The sequence below is a fragment of the Felis catus genome, chromosome E1 (assembly GCF_018350175.1).
Source record: "Felis catus isolate Fca126 chromosome E1, F.catus_Fca126_mat1.0, whole genome shotgun sequence".
NCBI lineage: Eukaryota > Metazoa > Chordata > Mammalia > Carnivora > Felidae > Felis > Felis catus.
The window spans coordinates 34,501,287-34,515,791 of NC_058381.1; the positions used below are offsets into that span (position 1 = coordinate 34,501,287).

The 14,505-nt window shown below is 38.6% G+C and overlaps 1 protein-coding gene across 18 annotated transcripts in view; it reads left to right on the forward strand.

Moving 5' to 3' along the window:
• The window catches only part of MBTD1 (mbt domain containing 1), a 70,657-nt gene that overhangs the window by 11,952 nt on the left and 44,200 nt on the right, over positions 1-14,505 (forward strand). Inside the window, exon 4 of one of the 18 annotated variants that reach the window (XM_045045128.1) lies at positions 8,789-8,868. The exons of the other annotated variants lie outside the window; for them this stretch is intronic. The gene's annotated coding sequence lies outside the window, so the exon portion shown is untranslated. The remainder of the gene's footprint in view (positions 1-8,788; positions 8,869-14,505) is intronic. 18 annotated transcript variants of the gene reach the window in all.

Here is a 14,505-nt window from a genome sequence, read left to right on the forward strand (position 1 = left end):
TGATAATGAAAATCGTGCATATACAAATCTATGAAATACATGTAAGGCAGTGAGCAGAGGAAAATTCATAGTCCTAATTCTATCGTATTAAAGGACAAAGTTCGACTGAGTAATTTTTTAAAAATCTTACAGACTTTATTTAGCAGTTGATAAATTGGCCAGCATCCAATCTAGCAGATAGAAAGGAGCTCCAAATTGCTTTACAAAGCAAGAGATTTTTATAGACCAAAGTGGAAGCAGGAACAAGGAAGTTACACTGGGCATTTTGCTGTTGGTTTTCTTACTGGAGCAAAGAGAAGTATTAGAGCTGGGTCAGGCAATGTGTGCTGAGTGGGTGAGCACTGATAGTTTACATAAGCCTGCCTTTTTACACAGAGGTGAGCATAGAAACTTGGTTACTAAATCTTGATTTACTGAGATGGCTTAGCCAGAGCAAATCTTAGGCCTTATTGGGTTACTTTGTTTATTTTTATTATTATTATTATTATTATTATTATTATTATTGTTTTTGTTTTTTGAGAGAGAGGGAGAGTGCACATGTTTGTACATGCAGGGGAAGGACAAAGAGAGAGAATTCCATGCAGCACATGGAGCTATCAGCACAGAGCCTGACTTGGGGCTCAAACTCCAGAACCATGAGATGATCACCTGAGCCAAAATGAAGAATTGGACACCTAACCGACTAAGCTCCCCCCGGGTGCCCGTAATCTGGTTACTTTGTCACAGTAAAAACAAAAGAGTGAAAATAAATAATTCCCAGCTCAGAAAGGAAAAAGAACAAAAAAAGTAAGCCAGAAAAAAAGTGGGGTGGGTCAACTGGTGTCTCAGTCAGTTAAGCATCTGACTCTTGATTTTGGCTCAGGTCGTGATCCCACAGTTGTGGGATCAAGCCCCATGTCAGGCTCTGGTCTGCCTGCGTGGAGGCTGCTTTAGATTCTCTCTCTCTCATCCTCTCTCTCTCTCTGCCTTTCCCCCACTTGCACACATGCACGCTCTCAAAAATAAGTACTAAAAAATATGTTAAGATATGGGTAAACTTTTCTATACACTGGTTCTAAGAAAAAATTTTCTAAGAGTCAAAATCAAGTTGCAATAAAAGTAGTGATAAATGTTACTGTGTTTACAAAATTAATTTCATGACCACTTTATAAGCAAAATAAAATTTTGCCATATGTTACAAAGGGTCAATTCCTAAATACAAAGAACTTTGAAAAAAATATTTAAAAGACGAAAAACCCTAAAGATAAAAGGACAAAAGAACACACATCACACAGATGCAGAAAAGAAGATACAGAAATGGCTCTGTGTAAAACAGCTGAGCACATCTTGGTGGTTAATACCATTCCCCACTGAAAAGAATGAGAGCTCCTTGGAGAAATGGTTGATTTCAGGGCTGGAATAATGTAGGTACAAGATGATCCTGGAATATCTTGATATGCCAGAAAATCAGTACTCAAAAATTGATTGTATCATGTGAAAATGATGCAGGAGCAAGTTCAAAAGAATGCATATAGTTTGATGGGCACCTGGGTGGCTCAGTCAGTTGGGTGTCCCAACTCTTGATTTTTGCTCAGGTCATGTTCTCGCAGTTCATGGGATTGAGCCCCAGTATCAGGCTCCACAATAACAGCACGGAGCCTGTTTGGGATTCTCTCTCTGCCCCTCCCCCCCCCCCCCCCCCCCCCCGCAAAATAAATAAAAGAAAAATTTTTTAAAAATCCATGTAGCTGAGTATGGGATAATTTGAGCTCCAAAGTAAAATAGGACAGTAGTGAATTATAAACCATTGGGGAAGAAAAGAAGTAGGAGTTGATACTGATAATAAAGGTAGGTAGGTAGGTAGGTAGGTAGGTAGGTAGGTAGGTAAACCTAAGGAGAAGATGGAAGAATTTTATGCTGACTGGTAAAAGAGTGCTAGAATTACAAAATCATTTTTCAGCCATCACAGTAATGTTTGGTTTGGCAAGAGCTATTGGACGTTAAATTTAGGGATGGGATTGGGTGGGGTGAGATTTCAATGAGAAACAATATTCACATACTTTAAAATATGTCTACAAGATTGCTTGCTAGTTGCAAGGAGAAATATGATAAGTACTGTGTAAAATTTCAACACCTTGAAGAATGATTAAAATTAGCATCAGCGATGAGGAACAGATAGGCATCTTTTGCCTCTAGATGTAATATTCTGAGAAGGTTATATCACTTATGTAGTATTACGGGGATACATAACCTGATCTAATGAGGAAACAGGAGCCTCAAATGAGAAACAGTCTATTAAAAAGGTGGGGAGGCAGGGCGCCTGGGTGGCTCAGTCAGTTAAGCATCTGACTTCAGCTCAGGTCATGATCTCCCAGCTTGTGAGTTCGAGCCCTGCATCGGGCTCTGTGCTCCCGGATCCTGCTTCGGATTCTGTCTCCCTCTCTCTCTCTCTGCCCCTCCCCTGCTCACACTCTGTCTGTCTCTCAAAAAGTAAATAAACATTAAAAAAAATTTTTAAAGGTGGGGAGGGAGCCTGCATTATTCAAAAGTAATCTTCCAGATTGAAGAAACTAAGCAAACAAATACGATATGCGATCCTGGAGACTGAAAGGAAGAAATGCTATATAAAGGACATTATTGGGTTCACTGGACTGCGGATGGTAAATTGGGGGAGAATATCACATTAATGTTAAATTTCCTGAAGCTGATAACTATGCTGTAGTTACGAGAGAACAATGTTATTCTTAGGAAATGCATACTGAATTTGGGGAGGACAAAAAGATGTGATCTATGCAACTTACTCTTAAATGTTTTAGTAAAAGTCAGTATATCTAGAGAGAAGAATGAAACCAACGAGGCAAAATGTTAGTCGTTGGCAAATCTGAATAGAGTACACAGGATTTCACTGTACGATTTTTCCAACTTTCCTAGAAGTTTGAAGTTCTTTCCAAGTAGAAAGTTTAAAAAAAAGACTACACAGACATACCATTTTCATCTGTTATATTGGCAAAAAGAAATCACATGCTGAGACTGTAGGGAAACACACACTCTCACTGTTGCTGATGCAAATGCAAAATGGTAAAATTTCTGTGGGAAGAAATTGGGTAATACCTAACTAAATTACATATACATTCACTCCTCTACCCAAAGAATATATTCTGAAGGTGATCCTCAGTTTTAAATATATACATAGGTTCACACATGCATAAGTTCATTCATTGCAGCAGTATTTGTAATTGTAAAGCATTGAAAACTGTCCAAAGAAGATTGAATAAACATGCACACAGTGGAGTACTGTGCAGTTGAAAAAAGAATGAAGAAGATGTCTGTGCACTGTGAAATGGAATGATTTCCAGGATATATTTCTAAGTTAATAAAAGCAAAGGACAGAGAAATTTAGCATGTGGCCTTTTCTATAAGAAAGAAGGAATAAGAAAATATACCTATTTACCTTTTCAAAACACACAAGAAGGATGAACCAGAAAGCAGTAAAGTTGGTTACCTGCCTACAAAGGTGGATGGTGAAGCAGGGAAGGAGCAACATGTTTCCAAGTTACAACTTTTTATATAGTTCTTTATCTTTGGAAGCAAAGCCATTTTTCCAGAAATGAAATTAATTCAATAAGGATGGCAGGGAAGACTAAAAACCAAAGTCAACTTACTTCAAATCATTAACAGTCATATTGAAGGAAGGAGAAAATAATCCAAGTAACTTTTTTTTTTTAATGTTTATCTTTGAGAGAGACAGAGTGTTGGCGGGGGCAGGGGGTCGCAGGGAGGCAGAACGAGAGGGAGACACAGAATCTGAAACAGACTCCAGGCTCCGAGCTGTCAGCACAGAGCCCAACACGGGGCTCAAACTCAGAGATCATGAGCTCACGACCTGAGCTGAAGTCGGACGCCCAACCAACCAAGCCACCCAAGTGCCCCCCAAGTAACTCTTAATACTCTGTCCTTCAGTTGAGGGAGGTAGAACTACAAAGAAATTCTGGACTCATAAGTTTGTTTGTTTGTTTGTTTTTTAGCAGTAGTGCTCCTGAAACTAAATGTATGAAAGAATTGAGCAAATAGGTACATGTAATTTGGGCGGGAGCCAAGGTTTTTACTGTGGCAGAAGAGAGATACAAATACAGATATGGGAAAATAAAAAGTCTTGTGGGATGGGTTGGAATTGGACTTATAAATATGAATTCATGATATTCTAAGGTACATGTGTGTATTCATGCGACATGTCACATGCATATATATATACGTATATCTACACGTATATATTCCATCTCTGCCTACCGAAGGGCCCAGAGACAGAGGTCTCAATAGCGATGACCATGTGGAGTATGTACATCTTTATTTCTAATACTCTCCACCAAAAGAAACCAAGGCTCTTTGGAGAAATGGTTGATTCTAGGCTTGGGACAGGAAAATTAGTATATGCTTGAATATCTTGCTATTCCAGAAAGGAATTGCTGAAACAATGATAGGGGCTTGTCAGAATGACACAGGAGTCAGCTTGATGGGGCTCCCATCGGCTAAATCTGGGACAGTTTAAGCTTGCAGATAATTAAGGACTATCATGAATTATAAATTATAAAAGTAGTAATCCATGAGTTGATGCCCTTAATAAGAAAAAAGAGGGGCACCTGGGTGGCTCTGTCGGTTGAGCGTCCAACTTCAGCTCAGGTCATGATCTCACGGTCCGTGAGTTCGAGCCCCGCGTCGGGCTCTGTGCTGCCAGCTCAGAGCCTGGAGCCTGCTTCAGATTCTGTGTCTCCCTCTCTCTCTCTGCCCCTCCCCTGCTCATGCTCTGTCTCTCTCTGAATCAAAAATAAATAAACATTAAAAAAATTTTTAAAAAAGAAAAAAGAGAGGGGTCTTCCCTATAGAAGAATGCCAGCTGAAACTGTGAAGAAACTCTGAGCCTGGAAAGTCATAGGATTGGGCAAAAATCCTCACTGAGTATTCAATCTACAGTGAAATTTTGCTGAACAGAATATTTGCATGGTCTTTAAGTATCTCCTTGCAGATTGCTTACTAAAAGGGAAAATAGTAAGACAACAGTGGAGAACCAGACCACACCTACACCAGGACTTCAAACATATCATCACCGTTAAGAGGCAGGTGGAAATCACGTAATCTGGATTTGCTACCCTGAGAGCATCAGTTAGATGGTATTTCAACTAGAGATATACAACCTGAGAGAAAAACCTCCAACCCTGAAAGAGGAAATACTTACTTTAGAAAAGGAGAGGGAATCTATGTGGAAGAATTCCAAATTATTTTTGTGGAGGCACCATTGTCAAGAGGGAGCATAACTCCCTACTTCGGAAGTGTGGGCTTCACAAAGCCACTGTACTTCTGAAAAGTACAGTATGGAAAGGGGTTAGGAGTAATTTTGTAACCTAGGAAACCTGAAAAAATACTGCTTCAGGTAGTGGTGGTCAAGGTCAATACCAAGAGTGATGACTCAGGTTAATAACATGTTTCTTTGTATAATTGGATACAAAGGTTACTGCACAGTACCTCTGATCTTTTTTCAAAAAACAACCCCAGTCTGGTCATTAGAAAATTAGGAGACAAATCCCAGTGGAGGGTCATTCAACAAAATACCTACCAGTACTCCTCAAAACTGTCAAGGTCATGAAAAACCTGAGAAATTGTCACAGCCAAAAGGAGCTTAAGGGGACATGAAAACTAAATGTAATGTGCGATCTTGGAATAGAAATAGAACATTAAGTAAAAATGAAGGAAATGCAAAAATAGTTTGCATTTTCTAAAATTTTATATAAATGGGAGTCATACAGCATGTGCTCTTGTCTGGATTTTCATGCAGTGTAATTATTTTGAGACTTACTGCTGTTGTATATATCAATTCATTACTTTTTATTAAGCTGAGCAGCAAGATGGAATCACTATATGGATATGCCATAATTTGTTTATTCATTCACCTGTTGATATTTGGGTTGTTTCCAATTTTGAGCTGTTTTGACCATTCCTGTGTGTATGTGTGTGTGTGTGTACATGTGATATATGTGTTTTTATGTGGATGTATCTTTTCATTTATCTTAGGCAAATAGAAATGCTGTGGGTAGTTGGTGGTGTATATTTAACATTTTAGCAAACTGCTTTTCTGAAATGCTTTTATAGTATTTTACCTTCCCATCTGCAGTGTTTGAGAGTTCCATTTGCTGCCTAGACCATAGAGGGTTTTTTTATTTTTCTATTTTAGGCATTCTGATAGATGTATAAGAGTGTCTCGTGGTTTTAATTTGCATTTTCCTAATGACCAGTGATGTTGAGCATCTTTTCATGTCCTTATTTGCCATCCATATATAAATGAATTGTCTGTTTAGATGTTGTGCTTTTTTATTTTTTAATTGGATTGTTTCAGTTACTGAGTTTTGATAGTTCTTTATATTTTTTTATTTTATTTTCAAGTTTATTTATTTTGAGAGAGAGAGAGAGAATGCGTGTGCACGTGCAATAGGGAGAGGAGCATAGAGGGAGAGAGAGAATCCCAAGCAAGCTTGGATTGCAGAGTCAGACCTGGGCCTCAATCTCATGAACCGTGAGATCATGACCTGAGCCAAGACCAAGAGTCTAGCCACATAACTGACTGAGCCACCAAACACCCCTTGATAGTTCTTTATGTATCCTAGATACCAGTCCTCTGTCAGACACACGTGATTTGCAAATATTGTTGTCCAGTTGGTGGCTTGTCTTATTCTCTTAATAGTAGCTCCCTAGGACCAGTTTTTAATTTTAATAAAGTCCAGTTTGTCAGTATTTTTCTTTTATGGATCTTATGTTTTGATGTCATACCTAAAAATTTTGTGCCCACTCAAGGTCATGAGGATTTTGTCCTATTTTTTTTCCTAGAGGTTTTATAGTTTTAGTTCTTACATTTAGGTCTGTGTCCCATTTTGAGTTAATTTTTGTACATGTGAGGTATGGATCAGAGTTTGGTTTTTGTTTTTTGTTTTTTTAATTTAGTAATGTATTTGATCCAACACCTTTTGTTGAAAAGACTTTTTTCCACTGAATTGCCTTGTTTCTTCTTTCTTCTTTTTACTTTTTTTTTTTTTTTTTTTTTTTTGAGACAGAGAGAGACAGAGCATGAACAGGGGAGGGTCAGAGAGAGAGGGAGACACAGAATCTGAAACAGGCTCCAGGCTGAACCGTCAGCACAGAGCCTGATGCGGGGCTCGAACTCACAGACTGCAAGATCATGACCTGAGCTGAAGTCGGACGCCCAACCGACTGAGCCACCCAGGCGCCCCTCTTTCTTCTTTTTAATTGTTTTTTTTGAATATAGTTGACAGTGTTACCTTGGTTTCAGGTATACAGCATTCAGCTTCTCTATACATTGTGCTGTGCTCGCCATAAGTGTAGCTACCATCTGTCACCATACAATGCTGTTAATTGATTTTTCACCGTTGTCAAATATTAATTGACCATACATGTATGGCTCTATTTCTGGGCTCTGTTCCCTTCTGTTGATGTTTATCTATATTTTATGTCAAAGTAGTGCAGCTTCATGATGCACCTTGGAGAGGAAGTATTAAGTGTTTCAACTTTGTTCTTTTCAAATTTGTTTTGGCTCTTCTAGGTCCTTTGCAGTTCCATATGAATTTTAGAATCTGCTTGTTGATTTCCACAAAAAAAAATCTGCTGTGATTTGATTGGGTCGCGTTGAATCTGTAAATCAAGTTGGGGAGAATTTTTTTTTTTTAAGTTTATTTGTTTATTTTGAGAGAGAGAGAGAGAGAGAAAGCATGAGTGGGGGAGGGACAAAGAGAGAGGGAGACAGAGAATCCCAAGCAGGCTCCATGCTGTCAGCACAGAGCCCGACACGGGACTCAAACCCACGAAACCACAAGATCATGAACTGAGCCAAGATCCAAGAGTTGGACGCTTAACCAACTGAGCCACCCAGTCACGCCAAAATATCACTTAACGTTATTGGTTCTTCTGATCCATGAACACTATGCATCTTCCCATTTATTTAGATCTTTCTTTAATTATTTAAGCAACGTTTAGTAGTTTTCAAGGTATCAGCCTTGCACATCTGTTGCCAGATTTATCTCAAATTATTTCTTTTTCTTTTTTTAAGTAGGCTTCACGCCCAGCGTGGAGCCCAATGTGGGGCTTGAAGTCACGACCCTGAGATCAAGACCTGAGCTGAGATCAAGAGTCGGATGCTTAACCGACTGAGTCACCCAAGCACCCCTTATTCCATATTTTTTTGATGCTTTGTAAATGGTATTTTCTAATCAATCTCTGGTTGCTTGTTGCTAATATATGGAAATATGGTTGATTTTTGTATATTGACATTCTATCCTGTATCCTTGCTAAGCTCACTTAATATAGCCAAGCAGCTCTTTGTATATTTTATCAGATTTTCTACAGTGTTGTCTGGGAATAAAGATTTATTTATTACTTTTTTCCCCAATCTGAATTCCTTTATTTCTTTTTTGCCTACTACATGGTCTTAGAATCTCTAGTACACTATTGAATAAAAGTAGCAAAGGCAGATACACTTATCTTGTTCCTGGTCTTAGAAAACATCCATATTGTCACCATTAAATATGATGCTAGCTTTAGGACTTTCCTAATGATCTTTATCAGGTGAGGAAGTTCTTTCCTATTCCTCTTCTGCTGAGGTTTTGTTTTCTTTAATCAGGAATAGATGTTGGATTTTGTCAAATGCTTTTTCTGCATCTCTTGAGATAATCCTATGGCTTTTATTTATTTATTTTTTAGGCTTAATATAATGAATGTATTGATTTTCTTTCTTTCTTTCCTTTTTTTTAAGTAATCCCTATGCCCATCTTGGGGCTCAAACTCAGGACCCCAAGATCAAGAGTTGCATGCTCTACCTACTGAGCCAGCCAGGTACCCCATGAATGTATTGATTTTCAAATGTTGAATTAGCTTTGCGTTCCTGGAATAAACCCACTTGGTCACTTTTAGTATTATTATTATATTGTTTGATTTAGATACTAAAATTTTGTTAACATTTGCATACATGAGGGATATTGTTCTGTAGTTTTCTTGTAAGGGCTTTGTCTAGTTTGGGATCAGTAATGTTAGCCTCAGAGAATGAGTTGAAAACTAGCGTATATTCCAGTTTTCTGAACAAGTTGGTATAGGGGTTTTTTAATGTTTATTTATTTTGAGAGAAAGAGTGCACCTGGGTTTGGAACAGAGAGAGAGAGAAAAAGAGAATCCCAAGCAGGCTCCGTGGTGTCAGTATAAACCCCAAGGTGCGGCTCCATCCCACGAACTGTGATATCACGACCAGAGCAGAAATCAAGAGTCAGACGCTTAACTGACTGAGCCAACCCTGGTGCGCCAGTAGTATTTTTTTAATTTATTTTTAAATTTTTTTTTTTTTAATATTTTTTTTTCAACGTTTATTTATTTTTGGGACAGAGAGAGACAGAGCATGAACGGGGTGGGGGGGGGGGGGCGGGCAGAGAGAGAGGGAGACACAGAATCGGAAACAGGCTCCAGGCTCTGAGCCATCAGCCCAGAGCCTGACGCGGGGCTCAAACTCACGGGCCGCGAGATCGTGACCTGGCTGAAGTCGGACGCTTAACCGACTGCGCCACCCAGGCGCCCCTAAATTTTTTTAATTTACATCCAAGTCAGTTAGCATATAGTGCAACAATGGTTCAGGAGTAGATTCCTTAATGCCTCTTACCCATTTAGCCCATCCCCCCCCCACAACCCTTCCAGTAACCCTCTGTTTGTTCTCCATATTTAAGAGTCTCTTCTGTTTTGTCCCCCTCCCTGTTTTTATATTCTTTTTGCTTCCCTTCCCTTATGTTCATCTGTTCTGTGTTTTAAAGTCTTCATATGAGTGAAGTCATATGATTTTTGTCTTTCTCTGACTGATTTCACTTAGCATAATACCCCTCTAGTTCCATCCATGTAGTTGCAAATGGCATGATTTCATTCTTTTTGACCCCAGTAGTATTTTTTAAGTAGACTTCCCTGGTGAAGCCATTTGGGCCTGGGGTTTTCTTTGTGTGAAGGTTTTAGTTTCTTTATTCAAATTATTATAGTTATTTACCCATTCAAAGAACCAGCTTTTGCCTTTATCTTTTTTTGTTCTTATTTCATTGATTTTTTTTCACTTGAAACATTAAGTATAGATTTTCCAATTACATATTTTTTCCCTTGAGAAGTTTGAAGGCCTTGCTTTCAATCCTGTTGTTGAAAAGCCCACTGATATTCCAGTTCCCCCCCCCCGCTTTTTTTTTTTTTTTTTTTTTACATGGCATAGTGTTTTTCTTGAAGCTTTTAGTATCTTCATTGGGAGAGTTCTGTAATTTTTATAATGATGCACCTTGGTGTAGTTTTGGTGTTTGGGCGGGGCTTTTAAGTCATTAAGCTGGGCTTCCTTGGTCTAAGTATAGAAACTCTGTTTTTTGATCCTGGAAGTGTGGTGTGTGTGTGTGTGTGTGTGTGTGTGTGTGTGTGTGTGTGTGTGTGTGTTTTCTTTATATAACTTGTTTCTCATTCTCATGTATATCTCTATGCTTTGGGTTTTGGTTCTTCTGGATTTAACCCTTATTTTTTCTCTTGTTTTCTAGCTTTTTTGTCACATGTACACACTCCACACACATGCATTCGTGGTTTTTGAAAGATTTCCTTGGTTTTACTGTCCATTTATTGAAGTTATTGTTTTGCCTTTTCTGTTTTTAAATTCCAAGATCTTGAGTATCCTACCCTTATGTCCCTGGAGAATTAATTTCATTTTTTGAAGTTTTCTTTTGGTCCCTGCCTTACTTCTGTTTCCTTATAGATTATTTTTTCCTGAGGGTTTGTTTTGGCCTTTCACATTTTTAGAGGTCTTTCTCAAATGGTAGGTGATCCTCACTTGTCTATTCATATCTAAGGATTAGTTACTAAGCAGCTGATTGGACTGAATGAGCTGGAGGTTAAACTTTTTGACTAGTGAGATTCACTGTGGCAATTAATCCCTTTTTAAAAAAATTTTTTAATGTTTATTTTTGAGAGAGAGAGAGAGAGAGAGAGAGTGTGAGTAGGGAAGGTACAGAGAGACAGGGAGACACAGAATCCGAAACAGGCTCCAGGCTCTGAGCTGTCAGTACAGAGCCTGACGCAGAGCTCGAACTCACAAACTATGAGATCATGACCTGAGCCGAAGTCGGACACTGAGCCGACTGAGCCACCGAAGCGCCCCCCTCCACTTTTTTTTTTTGTTTTTATTGGTCCCTTTTTAAATCTTCTCCCTAGTGTTTTACACTGGTACTGTGATCTATTTAAATGTGGTTTTTTTCTTGTGTTTAATATATGTGGTAGTTCTGTCTGAATTTGTGTTTTCAGTGTTTCTGCAGAATTCTCAGCCAGTCTTTCTTTCAGCATCTCCATATCCTCTCCTTTGAGAATTCCTATTAGACGTTTTATTAGATCTTTATGTTTTATGCCATTTGAACCTTTTATTTTCTATGTTTCTGTTTTTCTTTGCAGTGTTCTGGGTATTTTCTTAATGTTTATCATTTCCCCAGTTCTTTTTTAGCCATGGCTGATCTGCTATTCATCCCATCCATTGAGGTGTTTTGGTGGTGGTGTCTTTTTTTTTTTTAATTATAGCACTTACATTTTTTATTTACAGAAGTTACATTTGGGTCTTTTCAGATCTGCCTGGTTGCTTTTTATTCCTTTATTCCATTTTTCAATACTATTTTTGTTTCTTCTTAAACATTTCTTGAATGGTTCTTTTATACTCTGTGCCTGGCAATTTCAGTACCTAACAATTTGGGATTCCTAATCTGTTTCTGCTGACACTTGTGACGGATTGCTTATTGTATGTTTGTTATTGATTGTGTGCTCATACTTGATCAAATCTGTAGGAATGCTGAAAGGCCTGAAGTGTAGGTGATTATTTCCTGAAGTGATCCAGTATGCTTCTGCTGAGTGTCAAGGGGCACTGGTGGCCCTTTAATGTCTTGATCTGGGTATTTTCTGACCATTTAGGGCAAGTTAAGGTATATCCTCAGAGTCACTCAGAAGGGCAGGCCCATGATTATACAATCTCAGAGTAGCCTCTCCACCCAGAGCCTGGGCAGAAAAGACCCACATGTAGGTCTTATTTTGCCTGCATGTAGTCAGATTTTTGATTCCTACCTGCCCTTTGACTGAAGTTGTAGCCCTCGTAGGGGTTTCGGTCTGATGCGGGCATTTCCATTCCCTGCAGTAAATGGTAAGTTTTACATGGAATAAATGGATTATAATTCATACATTGAATTAGTTCATTAGTATTCTGTCCTAATCTAAGAAAAAAAATGCTGAGGGAACATTTTCTCCTGAGTAGAATATAGCTTTCCAACTAGTGTGTTCTAGATTTGTCAAGATAATTCATCCCTGCAATATTTGGGACCGTCGGAGGCCTCAGGCTGGGTGCATTCAGGGACCAATTTCTCTTGCATTGTATAGATGATCATTTTCTGTGCGTGCTGGAACTATGCAAAAGGTTAGCATTTTTCTAGATCATTAGTTCTTGGAGTTGCTTTGGAGAAGACTGAATACTATATGTCTCTCTTAAGTTGTCATAGTGTTCACAAGCATATTAAAAGCTTAAAGAGGCCTTGAAATAAGGAAAATTTTCTTATTTGACCATAATACTTTTATTTTTTAATGTTAACAGTCTATAATATTGAAACCAAGATGTTTGTAATTATTGACCCCCTGAAATTTCAGGGTTATATTTGCTGACAAGTAGAGTCAGAGTAAGATATTCTGTGTTGATATTTGAGGGTCAATAAATATGCATTAGCTGCTAACCGAGGTGGCTGTAAAGTGGACGAGCTTATACGAAAACCACAAGAGATCTTCTTCACATGGAAGTAGGCTGTATGAATCTACTAGAACTAGAATTCTAGCCAGTGTTTGTAAGTGTGTATTCCAGGCACTGTGATCAATATTTCACAATGTCTTTTCATTGCCCTCGGGGGGAAAAAAAATCAATTCTTTACCCTGGCCTTCAAGGACCCTCATGTCTACTAGCTCTGTGCTAACAACGCAGAGCCTGCTTGGGGTTCTCTCACTGTGTCCTCCTCCAACCTCATCTTTTACACCTGTCACTCTGGGCACCAGCCACACTGGCCTTTCAGTGGGCTAGGGATATTCCTACTGGAAAGCCTTTGTCTTGTTCTTTGCTTTGCCTAGAACATTCCAGCTGCCCTTTTTGGCCTCGAGGTCTTAACTCACCAATGCCTTTCCTCACCACTGAACATGAGTCGACGACTCCTGTCTCAGTTTGACTCTGCCTTCACATGGTCTAACTTGGGTTCCTCCTGCCAGTAAACTGTCACCTTGGTGAAAAGCATGCATTTTGTCTGCTCTGTACACCACTCGATCTGTAGCCTCTGCTACTGTGAGACACACAGATGCTTGATAGTTGTTGAATGTTGAATGAGTAAGAGAAGAAACTCATAATTTGCCCAGTGTTGACAGCTAATAAATGGCAAAACCAGGACTCAGACTTAGGGCTATCAGAATTCCAAGCTGTTGGCACCACACTTGATTCAAACAAGGACTCTCCCATTCCTTATCACCTTATCAGTTCAGAATGTTGCTAGACTTGACTTTTGGCATCACCTTCAAAATTTTATTCTTTTGAAATCCAGTGGTAGCCGATTTTGATTCTTTGAAAATACATTTGATTTTTTTTTTATAAGTTTATTTATTTATTTTGAGAAAGAGAGCACACACAATTGGGAGAAGGGCAGAGAAAGGGAGAGAGAGAATCCCAAGCAGGCTCTGTCCTATCATCAGTTTGCAGCTCAAATTCACAAACCATGAGATCTTGACCTGAGCTGAAATCAAGAGTCGAATGCTTAACCAAGTGAGCTACTCAGGCACCCTGAAAACACATTTGATTTTTTTTTTTTAAATACCTGCAAGTTATTCAGAACCAAATTTGTTAAATAAGATGGGTAGTCAAGCTAGGGAAAACTGTTGAGGGAAACGGATTAATTACAAAGTAGCCAGAAACAGTAGGGTTTTCTTTTTAAAATTGGGTCTAAAGGAAGAATACTGTAAGAAGTTGGAGGTTGTGGCAACAGCATTAGAACACGCATAGAGCCTCATGAGGGGACTTCTTAAAAGATAGTATTCATCTGGGCATAAAATATTTCCATTGTGTGGATTAAGGAACTACTTTTGTTGCTCTCATAGTTATACTTGATTCAAGTGAAAAATCAGTTGTCCACTTTAGTGCAAATGTTTCATAACTGCACTTCTGAAAAAGACAGCTTACTCTTCTCAAACTAAGAGATGCATTTGGATGGTTTTATTTTGTCAAACTTTACACAACAGATTTCGGCTTTGTATTGGTCATGGGAGGAAGTTACCCTAGCCAGAAGAGACATTGTGCATAAAGTGTAAAATGATACCAAAAAATACTAACTGAAGCAAAACATTGAAAGGTGCCAGCTGATAATTTTTACTCTAGTTGCCCCATCGCATATTATCTTTTTTTTTTTTTTTTTGAAGTTT